The 20,965-nt window shown below is 40.8% G+C and overlaps 1 long non-coding RNA gene across 1 annotated transcript in view; it reads left to right on the top strand.

Moving 5' to 3' along the window:
* Nucleotides 1-16,109, top strand: part of LOC145433854 (uncharacterized) — a 155,889-nt gene extending 139,780 nt beyond the window's left edge. Inside the window, exon 3 of the long non-coding RNA XR_013913212.1 lies at nt 14,829-16,109. This is a non-coding gene — a long non-coding RNA (uncharacterized LOC145433854). The remainder of the gene's footprint in view (nt 1-14,828) is intronic.
* The last annotated feature ends 4,856 nt before the right edge of the window (nt 16,110-20,965 follow it).

Here is a 20,965-nt window from a genome sequence, read left to right as displayed (position 1 = left end):
GAATCTGACGAATCCGGTTCGATTCCCGTCGGAGGTTTATCTGGGCTCCTTCTCCACCGGGCCGTTGCCGTTCTTACGGCGACAAAAAGCCCAGAAAAAATACCCGACGAAAGAAAGCACTCAGAAGGAATGGAAAGAACTAGTAGAAAGGGCCGCGGCTTCAAAACGATCAACATCGAAAAGAACTGTGACATCGGGCACTGCAGGCCGAGGTGGATGTTAGAGAAAAGGATCGCTACTGATGCGTGTCGTTCAACATTCTCCTATCTGTTCGCGACATCGCATTGTGTCATATAGCATTGTACATTGTGTGTGACTTGTTCAGATGAAAAATATAACCCAATGATTATATGATGATATATCCTGTTAGGCTCAACGAAGATAAGTAGATGGTTGTCTCCAAATCTCAAGAATGATAAGACCCTTTTCTAAATATGAGAAAGATTATCTTTGATGAGAGGAATATCCGTCTTGAGCTTGATGATGTACGCTCGTTTCAAACACGTGTGTTCTAAATCCCGTTTTGTGTCAAACGAAACCAAAGTGACAAATCTTTTGTATTGAGTTCTTCGAGCCCTGACCGATAAAGAGATGAATTTTTCAATTTGCAATGCAGCGTATCAACATAGCAAAGGCGCGCATAAATATGCATCGAATTTCTTCTATTCCTCAATCTTCTGATTTCATCGTTGATAAGCTTGATATACGATTGCGAATGCGAGGCCCTGCCCTGCCCTGCCCTGCCCTGCCCTGCCCTGCCCTGCCCTGCCCTGCCCTGCCCTGCCCTGCCCTGCCCTGCCCTGCCCTGCCATTTCATGTTTCTCTTTCACGTCTTTATCTCTGTGTACACGATGACAATAAAATATATGCACGATTTTCAGCAATTGCTATTTTAATGTTCAAAGTAGGATTAAACTGAGTATGTTATAGATTCAGATATCGTTGGAGTAGCGATTTACAACGATGACGTCATGTAATACCCAATTGAACTTGAAATAACGATCGCAACGGACATACCTGACAATTGTCCATAATCTCAAATAAATGGCAGATGTCTATGCAGTGAAAAATAACTCTGAATGACCACAAATAGTGCGCAAGATAACCCTATTACTGTTTACTGAAAAAAACACGCCTTAAACAAAGTGATGCACATATGTAGGCTTCTCATTATTTTATTGCTACGAGCCGACCATTTTAAATAGGATAAGTCCGTATTGAAAGGCAATAATTCTCGTATTTGCAAACCGTAATGAGTAAAGTTAAAACATAACATGATTATTTAAATCCGGACCAGTCACTGCCAGATAAAATTTTTAAGTAGCTTTGAACACTGTCGGTAAACGGAAACTAACAGCAAAACATAAAACAGGGGTGGTCAACCGGCGCCGGCGGGCCAAGATGTGGGAGAACAATTGTGCTATCCACGTAGAAGTGCCAATGTTGACTGAGAATCGGGTTTATAATTTGGCTATGTCTGGTATTCTTGAGCTTAATATGAAGTGAAGGGGAAACATCAAAACGTAAATATGGTTGCACACGCCTGCTATACAATGCATATTAAATTTCTAAGACACATCTCGTGTCAAATGCGACGCTAGTGATGAAACAGAATACATTTCCCGGATCACCGACGACAGTACCTCCTATACCTGAGGTTCAATTGACCTACAAAGTAATATATCTCAATATGTCACCTACAACTAGACAATTATATCACAATATGGGCTATTCGGGTTATTGGTGATACAAACACATTACAAGAGCTGAAAACTAAGTGACAGTGAAGCAACGAGTGAATTGGATATGCATGTATGAGGTGGCGACGTTTACTGGCATCCATCAATAGGAATGACCACCCCTCGATTGCAAACATGCCTGATGGCATCGATAACATCCTTGTCTTCTGGAAATGCGTCCGTTTGCAATTTTGAGTAGAATAATTTTCCATTAATGGACACTTCGTATGAGCCAAGGCGACCGACTTTCCCAATGAGTTGAATGTTCGGAAATTCCTTCTTTATGGCGGCCTGGAGCTCAACGAAGAATACTTCGTAACCTCAACTGCCACAGTATTCGACGGAGACGTATACTTGTGTACTCATATTCACAGGAGTCTTCAACTTTTTAAGCCACACTAAACAGTCGAACTACGGCTATATGCTATGTTTATGAATAGAAAAAAGTATGTTATAATCCAGGGGTCACCAACATGCGACCCGTGCGGTGATATTTTGCAACCCGCGATCTGATTTGAGATATCGGAAGAAGGCCAAGTAAAGCATTTTGAAATGCTGTATTTTAGGGCTTTTCAACTCTTTTCAGCACCATTCGCACTTTTTGACGAAAAAAAATTCATTCGCACAAATCAACCGAAAATTTTTGTACAAAAAGAAAATGAAGACACTTATCAATATTTTGCTCGGATGTTCAACAAGTAAGCTACCGGTTTAGGCCATCAAGTGTCTCTTTAAAAGTTCAATTTTATTTTCTGCTTTTTATTTCAACTCTAGTGCACTAAAATCCTTTTAAATAAATTGTTGGGTTGTGCACAAGATGACCAGGTCATAAAATTAACTATACAACCCTCCTATACAAAATACACCGTATTTTCCGCGAGTCGCAAATGCTGTCCGACAGATACAAAGGTTTTAGCGGCATATCCCGACCAAAGCTTCTCAGCTAAAAAATATGCATTTTTAACATTAGTATCATACGATTTTCCGGGCATGTATGACATGGAGAACGGGCAGACATTAATTGTACGCAACACAGATCAACGAAGCATGTTCGACGCACGCGATATCAAATTAGGAGAATTATTTTTCTTTGGGCGTTGCAGGACGCTTCGTACTCAGATTGCGAGGACAAGACTATTCGGTGACGAGTGACGACCATTTCAACGACCGAGCACATCAATATAGAAAGTTTTGGCCAATCAACGATGGTCGTTTTTGGCCAAGGTTTAGTCACCGTCAACTTTTTCACATCGCACTTTTCCAGCAGTATGTTGGCCAAAGCTTTACGCCAGGGGTATCAAATACGCGGCCGGCTAGAGCATTTTGTGCGGCCCACGTCGGAACTTCAGATTATCAAATATTCGACTATATTTAAAGGATCTATTTCTTTTTTATCATTATTTGAAAGCGAAAACTTGGAATGTACACCAAATTTGCTTCAAAAACCTGAGATAACTCATAAAACTTCACGATCACATCATTTTCAAACACTGCGATTCGTTATGGATCTGCTTTTACGGCACATTGCCAATTAATAATGTTAAAACAGGACCCATAGATGATTCGTGACTGAAAATTGTAACTTGGACTTGAACGCGACCTTTTGTAAAATGATTCGGACTCGGACTGACTCGGTGATAAAATTTAAATGACGTTAAAGTCATAGACGGACTTGCGACTCGCGACGCATTGACTTGGTTGCAACCACGGACGCAACATACTATTCGCGTTGCTACTATATAATAAATCAAAAGGTCGTAGCCTGCGTGGCGTATTTTGCTATTTTTCGCAAGTCATTTTAGCAACCATTGGCATTTTGTTGTCTCTTGATGTAAAGTTAGTTACATCTTGGGTCATCTTTCGTACCTTTATCCATTTCATTATCGTTAATTTATTGTGACAAAGTGATATAGGCCTACGCTCCACCGCTGTAACACCAAAGTATTGCTCAGCGACTGGATATTTCTACAACTACGGCACATTCATTGTTATATTTACGTTGGTATTTATCTGCTCAAATAACCAAAGGTAAATTTACCACTATTTTAATTTGATTTGGGCAATGACATGGTTGATACCCTACTATAACCAGGAGTATACTAGGATTCTGGATTAGGCTGCCTTCCTCAAATGCTGTGATATCAAATCAATCTTTGTTAACTACAAAAAGGCTCCACCTATAAATAATTGTGGATTGTCACATGTCAAATGTCCGTCATAAGTTACAAAATTATAACGGGACACCTTTTATGATGACATGACGCATTTCTCCTTTTGCATGGAGTCTATGTATCATAATTTCGGAAAATTGTGCGTACTCCCCACCAAGTACAACAATTTTCTGCACAGGTAAATAATGTGATTCCTCACGTCATTCGTTGATGGCTACTATAGTAAATCGCAATTTCACGATGTGTGTGGAATGTCAGCCTGCAAGGTCCCGTCGAAATATGACCCACTGGAAAGGCATTGTGTACTTCTACTTGATTCTGCATCAAAAACTAGGAAATTGGCCCGCAAGCACATTTGAGTTTGAGACCCCTGCTTTACGCCTTCATGTGTCTCGACGCAGAAGGGATTAGCCTCGAAATGAACGTGATTCATAGACCTGCATGCGTTAGTTGAACACCTCTACACTGAAGTATCCCAACGGTGTCGACTGTGATTTCCAAAGAACCAGCCGGACAAATCTTGTCATGAATTCGGACAAATTTGTGTAACACAGATGTCGGCATATTTACATGATCAAGCCACATTTTTGCGAGTCCCGCTTGTCATTTTGGTTATAGTGACTTTGGATGTGTAAACCCATCCCCCTGAAGAAAGTTTGTCGAAAAAATCCAATAAATATTACATATATATTTACTGTTCGCTCTGGTGACGTGGTGACTCAAAATTCTACCCTTGTAATCCACACTTTAGAACGGGGTTCTTGAAGGTATGTGTCGCAGTCGCGACCCGGGCATAAATTTGGGCCGCGACTCGCGACCGCGCTAGAGCGATTTTTTATTATCCATGTAATATTTGTTGCATATCTTGCAACAAAATAAAAAAAATTCGCACCACCTGCGTTCCACTGTGGATAGTTAGGACATAGCCAAATAAGAGACGAAGAAAAGTGGTTACGATGATATGGCTTGATCAAGGAAATGTGCCGAACCTTGTATTATACAAATTTTTTTGATGTTAGGATACAATTTGTCTGACATTGATTTTTCTGGAAAGCTCTATTTGGCGCGGGTATTATTTGGACAGGGTAGAGAGAGAGAATTGGTGAGGCCTAACTACCGCACCCGATTTATTTTGAACACGTCTCATTTTCAGAAATGAATCTAGCTGTAATCGCAATTTTGAAATAACGTATAGCCTACTCTTAGTAGGCCTGCAGTCCATCACCGTCGGAGACCGTTGTTATGCTTTAGTCTGGGGGCGTGCAACGAGATGGTGAAGGACTATTAGACACAGATATTTCGCGTCCGTCCCTTTCCGGGCTGGGAAATATGAAAACATGACGTTTTGCGCAACAAACGGCCGGGCAAAGTGTGGTTCCCAAATGATCGCTGATTGGCCCAAACCTTCGAAAGGGATATATCGGCCGTCAAAAAGGTCGGTACCCAATATTTCCGTCCTTGCAATCTAAGCCCCGCAGTAAGTACATATGTGACCCACAAAGAGAAAATGCACTCCAATTTGAAATCATGTGCGTCACAGGGCATGTTTCATAGAACTGCGTTGCGAGCACTTGATGGGTTGTCTGAGCGACCTCTGTCATACATGCCCGTAGAAACGAAGCATGCTGACATTAAGAATGCATCCATTTTGAATTGTGAAGCTTGGGTCGCGAGTTTCAACTAAAACTCTGATTTGGGTCACGGTATAAAAAGTTTAGGAACCTCTGCCTTAATAGCCCTTAAATGGAAAAAATAGCATTTACGGTAACCTACCAATGAGAGTCTAAAATGATGATATTTACTATTATATTAGCGCCTCGCTCTCAACAACCCGATATTAAAATTTGATGATTGTTCACGATTTGGCACGATTTTTTCTAGATTCGGAAAATTTATGACATTTAACATGATGTCTAATATAGACCCGCTTAGAAACATCAAGATCACCCAAAATGAACCTGCTTCTATACCGCAGTGGATTCCTATAGAAATTTCGGTAGACCTAAGTCTTGCTTCTAGCTTGAGTCTAGGACAGGGGCGGGCAACATACGACCCGAGAGCCGGATCAGGTCCGCGATGGGTATTTGAATGGTCCGCATCCAGTTTCCGGTATTACGTGATAATGTGGCCATCGGATCTACATACATTTTCGACCATCAACATTAATAAGACAGAGTTGCCTTCAAACCGACGTTCACGTGCATTCTTTACTAAGAGTTTCTGTACGTCCGCCACGCAGCCAGAGTTCAAAGAACTTGTTGACGATTTTGATCGATCACATATGTCTCATTGACTCCAAGAGCCACTGAAGTAGGATACATTACGTTAATAAATTCATTAAATGCTGTCTCCATACATTAACCTTAAAGTTTACATAGAATACGATAAATTCCTTCTATATGTGGATAAAAACGCGAACAATGTTTCGATTCAGGAATCCGCCTTGCCAAGTACTTCATTTTCCCATATCTGGCCGCTGAATGGAGAAGATGCCCGCTCCTAGTTTGGGACCTTAAACATCGAACACCTTGAAGCGACCAGAATAGAGTGCGAGGAGTATAAGTCGAGCCGCTGCAGTCATCACTCATCTATATTTACTAACGGTTCTATAACGGAGCAAGGATGCAGTGCCAGCTACCACATTCCAACACACAGCTTACTAAGCCCGTTTACATAGCCGTTTGAATCAGCATCGAAGATAACTCGCCAATCCAACTCTCTCGTTTTCGAAAAAAAAAGGCTAACTGCTTCAAGCCGTCATGACACTTGAGCTAAATCCGTTCCGCAGAGTTGCTTGGAGACGGCTTGAGCAGTACCAGTGCTAGGAAATGAATCCTGACTCCACCACTCTTCAATCAGACTTTTGTCGAACAAAATAGCAAAACGAGATACGTGATTAGAATTGTGTTCCAGATATGTGAATTGGGTCGGTACTAGCTCCCAACTATATCAACTGACGCAGCGTGAAAACTCAATCCTGATTCGTCTTCAAACAGGACACTGGAGGCTAAATGCACACCTCAATCGAATTGGCCAGCCTGATGTTGGTCTTTGTGAACGATGCCAAATGTCCGAAACGCTAGAGCACTCCGTTTTTACATGCACGCGTTACTGATCGCAAACAGGTTACATACTCGGGGCGTGTAATCTCCAACAACTTCCAACGGGCCTTAATGTACTACTGAGCAATCCTATAATACAGGGGTGGGCATTGGGCAACCTGCGGCCGTAGAAGGAAATTTGTGTAGCTGTCGACACGTTATTCAATTAGTATGTGTTGGCGGCCGTCGAGATAAAAAATTAAATTTAAGAATTGACTCCCGAATTTTGAGAGATTTAATTGATCTTGAATTTGTTTCCGGGCTATTCGCGCAATTAAATGCGACTTTATTTTTCGATTTTAGTATAGTATAGGGTTACCATATTTGGGAAATCTGAAAAAGTACACGTTTTCAAAATTTTTAGACCTGCCATAATCCTGGAAAAAATGGTAGATTTTTTGCACTTCGTGGTCGGTTGACTGCAGAGGTGGTCAAAGTAGTCACGGTCGCTACTCAAGTAGAAGTAGGATTAACGCCAGAATTTCTACCCAAGTAGAAGTAGGAGTGGTGGTTCACAAGTAAGTAAGTAAGTAGGTATTCTACGCCTATTTTTGCCTACAAAACTGAAAACTGTCAAGTAGAAGTAGAAGTAGTCTAAAATCATAACTACTTAAAAAGTAGTGTGAATAGGCAAAATATACTTCAAGTACTTCAAAAAGTAGAAGTACTTCGTTACTGACCACCTCTGGTTGACTAAAAAAAAGGTCAACTTTCTGGCTCAACTCCAGAAATAGAGTTTTGTTTCACATTATCAGTTGGTCGACTAGCGAAAAAAGGTCAACTTTTCGGCTCAGCTACCGACATAGCCGCCCGAACTTTACTTCAGTGTTAATTTACTTTATCTCAGTCGAATTTGACCCTACATTTAACCAAAAATCTCAAAAAAGAGAACATTTGGCCGTCCTCTGAGGACACTTTCAGAAAAGTCAAAAAAGAGGACAAATACTCTTAAAAGGGGACGTATGGTAATGGTAACCCTAGTATAGTATCCCCCTTTGCAATCTGAGCCCATGAGTAAAGATGCGAACAGCGGAGGAAAATGATGCACCTCGCATAGAAATACCAACTTGGAATCGTGTGCTCCTCACGAAAGAAATTTGTTTCTGGTACGTTTGGGAGATTCCAATAACTTACCACTATACCGAAAACCCTGATTCAAAGGTTATGAAATAACAGCATGCAACAAAGTGACTAATAACAATAATTGGCCCACCTGAAGATGCATCATTATATATAGCTTGTCCTAAATTTTCGAAAATGCTCCCTCCATCAACTCCAGCTGATCACATGGGCTGAGAAATAATAAGAAACTACTGATATCAATGACGAAATTCGTTCGTGAATCTGAAATTTTTTCGCGCTTCGTGCGACCATGAACACTCCTACCAACTATTCATTACATGACCACTAGCGATTTCGATGCGTATAGTAAGACGATATGGAAATGTAGATTAGCCCGGACTTCACCGTAAATCAGTGGTTCCCAACCGGTGGGGAATTCAATGGTTTCTGGTGGGGAATAGAGGCATTTGTTAAACATTATATAGGATAGTCTACATATTTACGGAGGCACGTGCGCGGTTACCGATACTAGTTAACTGCTCTGGAATGTAGGTATCGAAAATTATAAATTGGAAGTGTCCTCGGAGGACGCCTAAATGTCCTATTTTTGGGGAATTTGTCCTCTTTTTTCTCTGAAATTGATTTAAATGCCACGAAAAATGCGACTACGACGCAGCGAACGTCAGAGTTTCGTAAAAAATCCGGAGACAAGTCAATGTAATGACATTTTTTTCAGTCAACACAATACTTTTTATCGAAAAATTGTCAAAATCACCAGTTTTCTGGGAGCTTTCAGAATTGATGAAAAATTTCCTCGTCTTGGGACATCAAAATATGGTAACCCTATTTTAAAGGGTATATAAGAGTTTTAGGTAGTGGGGAATGAGGACTCGAAATAAGTCTGAAGTGGGGAATGAAGACAAAAAGGTTGGGAACCACTGCTCTAATATGTATGAATCATTCAAAAATGATATATATCCCAACCGTATGATTAATATGTGGATAAAAACAATGAAAATGTAGTTCTTGTGCATGAGTCAGCAACTGTTACAGAGATGTGCAAATTTTCTCACTACACACTATGCTGATGGCAAGCACACACTCTTTCACTGCTAATAAACGTTGGTCAGAAACTAAATTTATGGAGAAGTCAAAAAGCATATGTCGACATGCACTTAGTCAAGTATTCATGGACTAGGACTATATTTGCACTCTTTATTAAAGATTTGTTCGACCCAAGCAGCAGAGCTCCTTATTACTAAAAATATTTTTGATTTTGTCACGTGGGAATCAGCGTTTGGTTATATTTGCATCAACTTTACAAGTGATGTTGTCACTTACAAAACCAAACTATTTATTTACTCTTTCACGGTATCATGGCACTAATTTGTGTTTGCATCAGCAATTTTTCCGTTGGTCATGAACATGCATCTTGCATTGTTCTTCCTCTATTCAACTCAATCGCAATTTGCAAATAATGTCTAACGTTATCAATATCGTTACTAATAACAGTGATTGTTGGTACATACAAATCCTACTTTATTTATCATAAGTAATTTTAGAAGATCTTTAAAATCACCTGTTTTCATAGTAAAGGAATTGGAGTCGGAGTCGGGGTCAGGAGCATTTTCACAAACTCCGACCCCGCCTCCTGCCAGTATTTTTTCACGAACCCCACTCCGACTCCAAGTAGTGCTAAAAGAGTATTGAGACTCCGATTCCATTAGGGAAAAATTAGCGAAACTCCGACTCTGAATCCACAGCCCCGATAATTGTACACCCATTGATAGTTTATGTGATAACGTCAAAGTGGGATTCTTCCCACCCGACTGTACTAGTTAGAAACCACCATGTGACATGAGAATCATCGAGACGCTTAAGAAGAGGTACAAAGATTCTGGACTTCTATGAACTTGATGAGAACTTGAAGGCCCACAAGAAAGAGCAAGGTAAAAAAAATTACCCAGAGGGGCAGCAGTGTTACTTATAGTAACCTTTCTCATTTGCTGGATGCTGCTCACAATGTAAAGCATGCATAAGATTTAATATCGGATGCGTTAGTAAGAAACTCATTTGACAAGGCTCAAGTACTAATTTCGTTGGATGGGGCGTTGATGAGTAAGCTAGCTTCATGTCTGACATGTCTGAGATGGATATTTCGAGACGAGCTAAAAGGATTTATGCATGTTGATGACGAAAAGAATGAAGAGTATTCACAGGCGATTTTGGGTGACGTAAATGACGTCTTGTAAACGATGCAGACTGAAAGTCTTGACACTGAGGATGAGGCCCAAGCAACGATTGTGCACCTGTCGAAAGCAGCATCGTTTTTCATGGCTTTGAACAACTTTACAGAAAAGTGCTTGAAGTTGAGGGTCAGTTGCCGTGTCCTGCCCTACCAGACCAAGCATGAGGTGCTCACGATAATCTCAAAGGCACCTGTGAATGCTGTCAGTGAAAACTGAGCCAATTGACGTTGGAAGCCAAGCAAAAAAGAATGCAAAATATGCATCTGGTGACTTTGCATGAGTATTGTTAAGTTGACGTTCAACTTTTCCTGACATCCAGTGAATTGTGCTTGCTGTTTGAAATAAATAAATTTGTTGAAAAATTTTAACCCGGAATTTCTTAAAAAATTTTTGCGTACTTATCTGGGATGAGAACTTAAACGGGTGTGTACTTAACCGGGAGTTAACTTAACTCATATTAGGCCGTGTCAGCGTCATATAGTCGCCTTTACTTTACTTCGGTACAATTCAGTCCATCTTGTACTACACAACGGTACAGAAAATACCGTTTCAGCCCTTGCTGCATGGCTTAGCACTGTATTCAAAGTATTATTGTACTTTTTATTGCGTATATCTGTGTGTTGCACAGCAAGACAGTATACAGCATTTGTGTGTTTTATGCGATCAGAGCCAAACTGCCAATTACTGCAGTACGGCTCAGCTGCAATTCATTTATCACGCAACAGTACAGTATTTTAATGCGTTGTTTGCCTTCCCGCATTACCATGAAAAGAAGTTAGTTTTCTGCTAAATTCGGACATAAAGGAGCGAAATTTAAGTGTCCGAATTAAGAAGAGTCGATTGTGTACGAATTAAGCGGGGTCGATTGTATATGTTATGGAATGAGTGGGACGGGTATAAAATGTCTAGATTACCCTTTTTTATTATCAGACCCTGGATATAATCCTAACAATCTACTCGTGGAATATCTAATGTTTTACGGTAGATGCTGCTTGACTTCCAGAAAGTCCACAGGACACGTGGTGTAATTCAACAAGAGACATGACCATCAAATCGGAACGATGTTGCAATTAGTGCGCATTACTCGACAGCTCGGATGCTTATTAGTGCAAAATCGCATTCAAGTACGAGTCATATTATCATATATGTCCAATTGGTCTCACCTCCGCTAATGAAAGAGAGCTCTGCAATGCTGCAGTATTCATATAGACACTAGAAAAAGCATTGCCTGAACTTGGTCAATAAAATTGGTTACTACCGAGCGGCGTATCATATATGCTCTCTGTGTTAAATAGATGTCGTGAATAAGGGATGTCAAACTCAACTGACGTCGTGGGCCGGATTCAATACTTCAGATCGTCTGCGGGCCGCTCCAGAATTCCTCAATCCCAAAATACCTTAACATCCATGTTCTTATTTTTCATTTGAATACTTCATTAACTAACCTATATACACAATAGTATATTTGATCATAATACGGACCGTAGGGGTCTACTGCAGCTGCACCTTTATTCGCAAACAGTGGAATTCGCAATAAAGCGATGATTGAGAGGCTGAATACAGTTATAACGATTTAGCATAGTTCTATGCTCTCTTCGTTTTAGTGATATATTGACATCAACCCTGCGTATGCGTTGTGAGGAATGCAGAAGATTCAACTAAACGCGGACGTTGTAATTTGCTTCATAATATTATATCGCTATTTCTGTTTCGCTCGAGGCTGGAGAGCTCTATTATATTTTCCATGTAACCGGAATATCGGGGTCCAGCATTGGGATTTCCCCTCCGGTGAATAACTAGTTTTTAGTCAGTGAATTGAATTCGCACTTTTTTGCCTCCTCAGAATTGGGTGTAAAATATATCATTTTGACACATCTGTCGAAGATTGATTAATCCCAGTTGCGCGCTATCTCTTTCGCTGCTGTGTGTACGTGCACGTGTGTGTCTGTGAAATATACTAACTCATATGTCGTAATTGACGATGTAATCTTCAACTCGCTCAGGGGCGGCCAACTCGTGGCACGGGAGAAGGTTCTTATACGCCCGCGCGGTAATTGTAGAAGTTACTTGCCATCGTCAATTTTTTCGTAAATTTACGTAAATTAACCCAAACAAAGTATTTTGGACAGAACCATCCAGCTTGGAATTAGTGTAACTAGATTTATTGCTTTCGATGTGAGCACCCCTCTCCGAAAAAAATGACAAAATGCGTATTTACAGAATTGGGTATATCGTATTCACATTGTGAGTGAACCAAATATTCTTATCATTGCTTGCGACCGCTGAGCAGAGATAATATAAAAATGACTCTAGGCGAACGGTTCAAACATTTATCATCAGAGTAGGACTTGCGACGTGAAACACCCTAGGTTTATAAAGCCACGGAAGCAACAAACTATCAAGCTATCATTAGGAATAGTAGTGTAATGGTGGAGCGTCCGGCTTCTTGATCGGTAGCTCGTGGGTTCGATCCCCGGCCGGGTCAGACCAAAGACCTGATTAGTAACACTGGTAACCATGACTTCACTGCTTGGCGCTCATGCATTACTGGGATAGCATGGAGGGGTGGTGCATGACTTGGAAGGCCGTAAAGGCTACATCTGCACTTCCTTGTCCAGCGGCATATGCACATCATGCACTCATGGTATGCATATGCACAGATCGTGTGTATGTGTATCATGAGTCGGTGTATATGCCGCAAAAAACATCAAGGACAAAAATAAACTACGTCCTCTCCTTTCCTACGTCCTTTCGTAGCAGACGCTGCGGCGTATAGTAGCGGGTTTCGCTATCTAAGCGGGTCGGTATGACAACCGTTGGCATTCTGTTGCCTCCATGATGTATAGGTAGTTCCATCTTGGGTCTCTCTATCCATGTTATTATCGCCAATTAAAGGTGGCATGATTAATAGTAGGGATGGTGTGATCACCTGAAAGATTCTGTTTCGTGTGAACTCGAAATCGCACCATCAATAACAAAAATACTGTGGTAAGAATTTATAACTTAGCATTATCATGTTGATATATATTAGGAAAGGGTCTAATCAAGTAGCCTACCTACAGTAATTTGATTTTTTACGCATATCAATATCACTACAACGTTTATTGAGGTTTTCGCGGGCTGCATGCGCACCGCGGGCCGTAGTTTGGCCAACCCTGATATAGAAGGTATCACACAGTGGATATATCGCCTGTAGACTGTAGTAATGTCCAGAGAAAAGTATATTAAAGTACCAACGTTTGACGTTCTACCAGACTCTGCAGATAGTGTAAAGATCTTCTCTCATTGGGATCGAATGTTGAAGAGTTTAATCGAAGCTATAACTGCTCCATCAACTGATTCAAACAAGCTCGCTATATTGTCAGTAGGGATGGTGCGAACCTCTGGAAGGTTCAGGTTCGTGTGAACAGGAGCCTTATTGAAAGGTACTGTGTGAACGCGAACGTGAACCTCATGGCGTCACGTGAAGTAATATTGCTAATTCCCACCCTACATTTCATGGAAGTGATGGCCTATATTAATGTACACACTATACCTAGCGACGACTCGAACCACATAATCCCGGAATGCTGAAGTACATATTGACGTTTTAAATGTCACCAAATGTATTAAGTGGGGCAATCGAATGATATAATACTCCCATAAAATCAGTATCTTCCGTCAATATGCCAACAATTTCGACGACGACTTGCAAGGGAATATATGCTTACGCCTCAAGTGTCTAGGCCAGACCGGACAATGTATGCGGCGTCTGAGTATTGTTACGTTGATATCGAGCAGAGTGGAAAACGGGTTTCTGTACTTGCCACCGATATTACCCCTTAACTAATTAAAGCAGAAGCCAATACCCCAATTGGTTTTTATGATACAATAAACATCAAGATTGATCACGCACGCCTGCTAGATATTTTACATCAGACAACGATATCAATTTCACTAATTGGTTGAACAAGCTTCATTCGCTGACTATACCTACAGGTAGTGTATTTCACTCTTGATGTTGTGTTAATGGGGGTCAAGCTCACACCAGAGAGTTACTAAATATTCAGAAACGGAAAGCTGGATAGTTCGAGCAAACTTCTGTAACAAGCAAGTAAAAGTTTTGAGATTGTCAGGATGCTTGCTCGTTTAGTGTTGACTTGTTTTATGGGGCCAGCGCCATGCATAGAGTGGCCCACAGTTGAAATGCAGTAAATTTCAACCAAAGATGTTATAATGGAGCCAAAATTGTAGTATATGAAAAAGGTTCACAGTGCAGAAACTACCAAGGTTCGCTTGCGAACGTGAACCTCTAAATTTCCGAGGTTCACACACAGAACGTAAACGTGAACCTCACGTTCACACCATCCCTAATTGGCAGGTTATTTATCACCTGAAGCCTTCTCATTTATTGAAAAAAATTGATAATTGCGATGCTGCTATCACCGAGCTGCAGTCCCTTTACAAAAAGAAGAAAAACGTAGTCTACGCCCGACATCTGTTAGCAACTGCAACGCAAGAGGTCAGAGTTAACACTAGAACTACCGGAACTTCGAACTACCTAGAACTACCTTGTGGATTTTTTGACGCATGTTGAATTTTCTTCGATTAAATGCATTTATCGGAGCTAAAAATCAGCACAAATCTCAACAAACGGTATCAGAAACCATTGTTTATTGCGCTCAGAGCTACTTGCAATATTTTACATACACCTTAGGTCAACACTTATAAAACAAATCGCCGTTTTTTGGTGTAACATATAAGTGTTGCTCTGGTGCGCATTTGGTATTTGAGCACGTTCTTTAAAAATTTAGAGTAGGTTCCAGATCCGCTTTAGCCACATCATCATTGTTGGTTATTGCTGACATATCATAAAGCTTATCAGATAAGATTTGCATAATTCAATTTTGCAACTAATCCTCGATTTGCATATTTTTAGAGTATCGGCATTTTGGAAAGTAGACGATCATTCACATTCTAAGAAAACATGCACGGACCTTCGTCGACTTGTTGGTACCCTCATAGAATACTGCCTTGCAACCTGACCAATAATATCCCCCTGGTTTTGTTTCGTTATAACATTTAACCGTCACTGGTTTCTTGTTTGTGTTGTTTTTGAAAGAAACAGTTACCTCAGGTTGCAGTGAACTCAATATATATCTGTACAAATTCGATCTCTATACTGGCATCTCGCCGTTACGCTTATCATCAAGATGATAGCTTTGAAAAGTGTGGCTACATGAAGCTGCCTGTGTTCCTTCTGGTCCTGGGTAGCTTCAAGCAACTTTTGACAATAGTGTCAACTGGGACTTCGTTTGCTTCTCCAAGCGTATACAGCCACATTCACGTAACATTGTTTCGACATGGATTACATCAGACTCTTCACATTACTATGCTTGGCAAATGTATAGATTATGGAAGAGGTGTCCTGTCCTATCCTTGCCTAAATATGAGACGCCCTTGTACAGATACTTGGTAGCAGCAGCGTCCACCATCTGACATTTTACCCCAATTATTTGCTGGCATTTCGACCATGTAATGAACGAAAACAATATTATCTTTATCGAGTCCACACCGTTTTTTAGTCCTTATGTCAATGGAAAGCTCATGACTTCCATAAACCTGTTCTTCGAGAGGGCCTGACTAAACATAATGCACCCATGCCCTCAGTCCTCATATGCATTCAATTCACTAGATTCAGCTCACTCTCCCCCCGAAGATCCATCTCGTAGACCGGAGCAAAGGCCCTTTGCCCTTGTACAACCCTAGTATATTAGTATGGACAATACAGATGTCGGTTTGGTCTAATGGTACATTCACAATTTCATGTCCTGTAACACGCTGAGCTTTAGAAATATAATATTACAGAGCTTTGGTGACTTGGAACGAGGAAGATCCAGGGCCTTCTGTTACAAGGGATTTTGTTGCTTACACAGTTAGACCGAGTCGATATTAACAAAGTTCTGTTCTTACAAACGGCTTTTCTGCGTTTATCAGATACATAACCACTTTCAAGAATATGAAACTGCGATGCCTGAAGGTAGAAAAAGTGTAATGCGTCAAAAAAGCCACTCGGTAGTTCTAGGTAGTTCTGTGTATAACTTTTTTATTTGTACTAGATGAGTGATGAAAATCATGGGTAAGGTGGCCTACATAAAATAAATAAAAGTCAAGAAGTTTCAGCCGAACAGCGTAAGATTTGACTGAATGCCAGCTCTTCAAAAATGAAAATGCGTCAGAAAAGCCACTTGATCGTTCTAGTGTTAACGTGCCAGAATTTTACAGAAAATTAATGGCATTGTCTAAAGATTTTAACTTTATGGCGGTAAATGCTCAAAAGCATAAATAGGAAACTGTAAGAGACGCTTTCATCATTGGGCTGAGGTCGTGGCAATTCGACAGAGATTACTGGAATGCGATGAGTTAACTATGCAAAAGCCTCCCAGACTGCGCCACATTGGAAAGAGCCAAGTTGTTCGCAAGCTCGTACAATGTCACCACTCCTTCGTCTGATACCGTCACTTCTACGGAAATTGCAGCAGCTCGGCAAAGGGATCAGGAGCACGGGACAGATTCTAGCGCCGCTATAAAAAAAAATAGCCTGGAGCACTGAGATTACTGCGCACATGGATTTTCTGCGGTGGATCTCATGTGGCAGACAAGCGATAATGTTCTGCAAAGGACGTCGAGTGCCTGAAATGCGAAATAAAGGGGCATTTTGTAAAGGTATGTCGATCCCCTCGTTCATATGACATCCGAGCGACCGCCAGCATGCTTCTAGCCGGAGTCCCTAATTGTCCCTGGCGTGCGTCATGCTCAGATAAAATTCACCAATTACTTGTGGGCGTTTAGTTAGACTCTAGCTACTTCGAAAATTATATGGACGAGTTACTAGCTATTAAACTAGAATTCCTGCCACGAGGTCAGCCCACCACAATATCACTCGCGTCCAAGACAGCGACCGCTGAAGTATCCGGCACCTTTACTGTTTCTTTCGAAATGCTATCTCGAAACTACGTGGGTATCACATTCGGGGTGGTTAAAGATTTGTGCGCTGATGTAATTCTTGGTCATGATTTCATGAAGAAGCACAATGAAGTCATCAGTCATCATCGAGTTTGACGGAAACGAAGAACCGTTGACAATACAAAGTCGATCGTGCGCTTCGTCCCCTGCTGAGGCAGAACCTCTCAGCTATTTCATTTCCTAGTTTCTAATTGCAAGCCGATCGCCACTCCGTCAATAAATTACAGTCACGAAGATCAATCGTTCATCAAGAACGAAGTTAATCGGTAACTCGAAGAGGGAATAATTGGGCCTTCTCGTTGTCCTTGGCGTGCTCAAGTATTGGTTTCGAAGGATTCCAGGCACAAGAAAAGACTTGTCATGGATTATTCGCAAACCGTAAACAGGTATACTCCGTTTGACGCGTACCCTTTCCAAAAATGGAGACTATCGTCCTAAACGAAGTATCGAAAGGTAAAGTATATTCGACTATTGATATGAAGTCGGCTTATCACCAAGTCCCGGTAACTTCATCTGACAAGCCGTTTACAGCCTTTGAAGCTTGCGGCATCCTTTATCAGTTTTGCAGGTTGCCTTCGTCATCACCAATGGAGTGGCTGCTTTCCAACGTTTTATCGATTCGTTCATCGACGACTACGGTTTGAAGGGGACTCTGGCTTACTTGGACAACATCGCCATATTCGGTAAAGATGCCGTCGAACAAGACGAGAGACTTCAAGCTTTCCTCAAAGCCGCATCCGATAGTCGACTAACGTTGACCGAGGACAAATCCGTCTATACCGTGAGTGAATTGCGTCTATTGGACCATCTGGTGTCGCACGGATCCATTAAACCAGACCCAGATCATCTGAAACCGTTGATTGAGTTGCCACCCCCTAAATCGGATAAAGAGATGAAAGGGATCTTGGGTATGTTCGCATATTATTCAATGTGGATTCCAAGCTTTTCTGATAAAATCGAACCAATGCTTAGCAATTCGGTTTTTCCACTGAGTGGGGGGAATGTGCCTGCCCTAATCTCATTCAATGTTCTAAAGGAAAACTTTATGAAAAGCATCCCTTTGTTATATTAACGAATTTGAACCATTTGAAATTGAATGTGATGCGTCTAACAACGCTATTGCTGCTATTCTCAGCCAGCGAGGTAGACCTGTAGCATTTGCAACACGAACATTTGCTAAAAGTGAACTAAATTATCCTGCTGTCGAAAAAGAAGCAGCCGCAGTCATACATGCTATAAGAAAGTGGGGGTATCTTTTACATGGTCGTAAATTACGATTGATAACTGACCAAAAGGCCCTGTTGTTCATTATTCAGTTTCCAATTCCGCTGTTACTTAAATCGCTACTGTTACTGTTGTATTTGACGCTGAGATTTAAGTTAGGAAAAGCCAACGAAACAAGAGTCTGCTGTTTGCTGGTACGACTGCAAGACGAAAGTGGATAGAGGAAAATGGAGGATGGACGTACGATTTTACGTCTCGCTATGGATTTAGGAACTATCATTTAGCAAGAGGTAGGCTACTGTGTATACGCTCTCCAGAGCCGACATTATCTCTCGATGACGATAATGATACCCAGCTTTCATCTTCCAATTAGGTTCTCAATTTACATTTTGCCACAGGGCGCTGTAATTTACATTCCAAGCGATCCGACTTTGAATTACCCGCCAAGTCAGTGTATGACTTGACTTGACTTTGACTTGACTTGAATCGGTGTTTGAGAAATGGGGATTAACTGGTGAGTCGGAGCAAAATTTACGAGTCAATTTCAAGTCATCCAGTAATCGAAGTCGACTAAATCAGTGAATCTAGTATATATTCGGATTATATTCGCGATACGCTGATGTGACCTGTGATTTTGCGTTTTATAGGTCCTCCATTGTTATATCCCTAATAAATTGACCGCAAACGAATTGATCAGCTCATGTTGTCGCAAACTAGTGGTAACGTAATAGCAATGTAGGTATCTCTCGTAATTGAGTGCTCAGTGCTCACCTCAACCAACCCAGTTATATAACTTGAATCGAACGGATATAATTTGTACATTTATATACCTCGTCAACAATTGAAGCAGGTTGCAATTGTATCTCGAGAATGAATTGATGGGTATATTGTATTGCAGTGCTTTTCAACCTTTGGGATGGTACGCACTTGTGCGTATAAAAAAACTTTGCAGTATGAATGACGAACATGGTGCGAATGGTGCGGAAGAAAATCCTGATGAATGCGGATGAAAATCATTAATAATTGTTACTTTTTCTGACGTGGATTAATTCAAATAACTCTAATACCGCTGATAAAAACCTAGGTCAAAAACGACAGTTGATGGTTGGCCAAAACTTTCGATATGGATATGCTCCGTCGTTGAAATGGTCGGAAGTCGGCACCGAGTAATCCCGCTCTGGCAATCCGAGTAAACAGTAGTACGAATGCGATACGCAGCGATACGCAGAGTAGGTTAATTCAGCCTAATTTGAAATAGCGTGCGCTGGACATGTTTTGTAGAGCTGTTTTGGGTACAATTGCAACAGCAACTCCTAAAAACAGCAAGGATTTTCACTTAGTAAAAATACGCTTTATTATGAATAGGGGTGCCGGATGGTTCTTATAAAGACCTGGCATCCAAGGACTATACTAGACGATCTTGTGCAGAACCCAACAACTTATTTGGCCGAGAAGGGTTTTAGTGCACTATAGTTGAAATCAAAACGAGGTAAAAGAATTTTCTTTTTATTGACCAAATCATTCATTGACTTCAATTTTTTTCGCGCTATCCGCGACAAATCCGCAGTAAACCGATAGAAGGCATTCGCCAATACCTGTTTCTGCACGTTCGTGAATTATGTATTTAGTTAGGGCATTTTGTGGAATATTTCACAAATCTATGAACTATGTTGTTACCAAACAATTTCTTTTCCAATATGTTCGCCAAGGTCTCTTATAACATGTGTTAAAATGTTGAAGTTCAACTCTTGTGGGAAACCAAGAAAAAAAGCTGTTAAATTTGACAAATTTGTAAAAAATTAGGTAAAATATAAAAAAAAGAAAAAAATCTTTATCACCCGTAAATAGCTAAGGATGGGTTTAATAATGGTTTTTCATGATTTTCAACTGATTGTTAAAATTTACATTTTGCTACATACCGATTTGTGGAATATATAAGTAGCAGTGATGGCACTGTTGGCATAGTTACACCGTCAGAAGTACACCGTTCGGTAATTCGATACCGAACGATTCAACAAATACTGTATTATGTATTACTTGGTAAACACACATATATAGGCTGCTATTCGCGTAAGCGGTGTCTTATAAAAAGCCTAGAAGTGGGCCCAACTACAAGTCGGTAAATACGGAATCAAATATCTAAGACTATCGGCCTGGTATCAAATATAAAAGACTATCGGCCGGTGTAAAATGACCAATGTAGTCGAAACACCATGAATACCAAAAACAAACGAACAAACATAGAGGCTTGAAATCAGTATAGTAATTCCTCAAATACAGTACTATGCCATGCAGCAAGGACTAAAACGTTATATTATGTATCTTTCCGTCCTGTAACATGGACGCAATTGTACCAAAGTAAAAGAGACTATGAACCAAGCACGGCCTTATGTGAGTTCATTGTCGATTGCTGC

This window comes from Botryllus schlosseri, chromosome 2, assembly GCF_051294905.1.
Source record: "Botryllus schlosseri isolate E-star chromosome 2, Bs_hap1, whole genome shotgun sequence".
Classification (NCBI taxonomy): Eukaryota; Metazoa; Chordata; class Ascidiacea; order Stolidobranchia; family Styelidae; genus Botryllus; species Botryllus schlosseri.
This window is presented reverse-complemented; position numbering and strand designations above follow the sequence as displayed.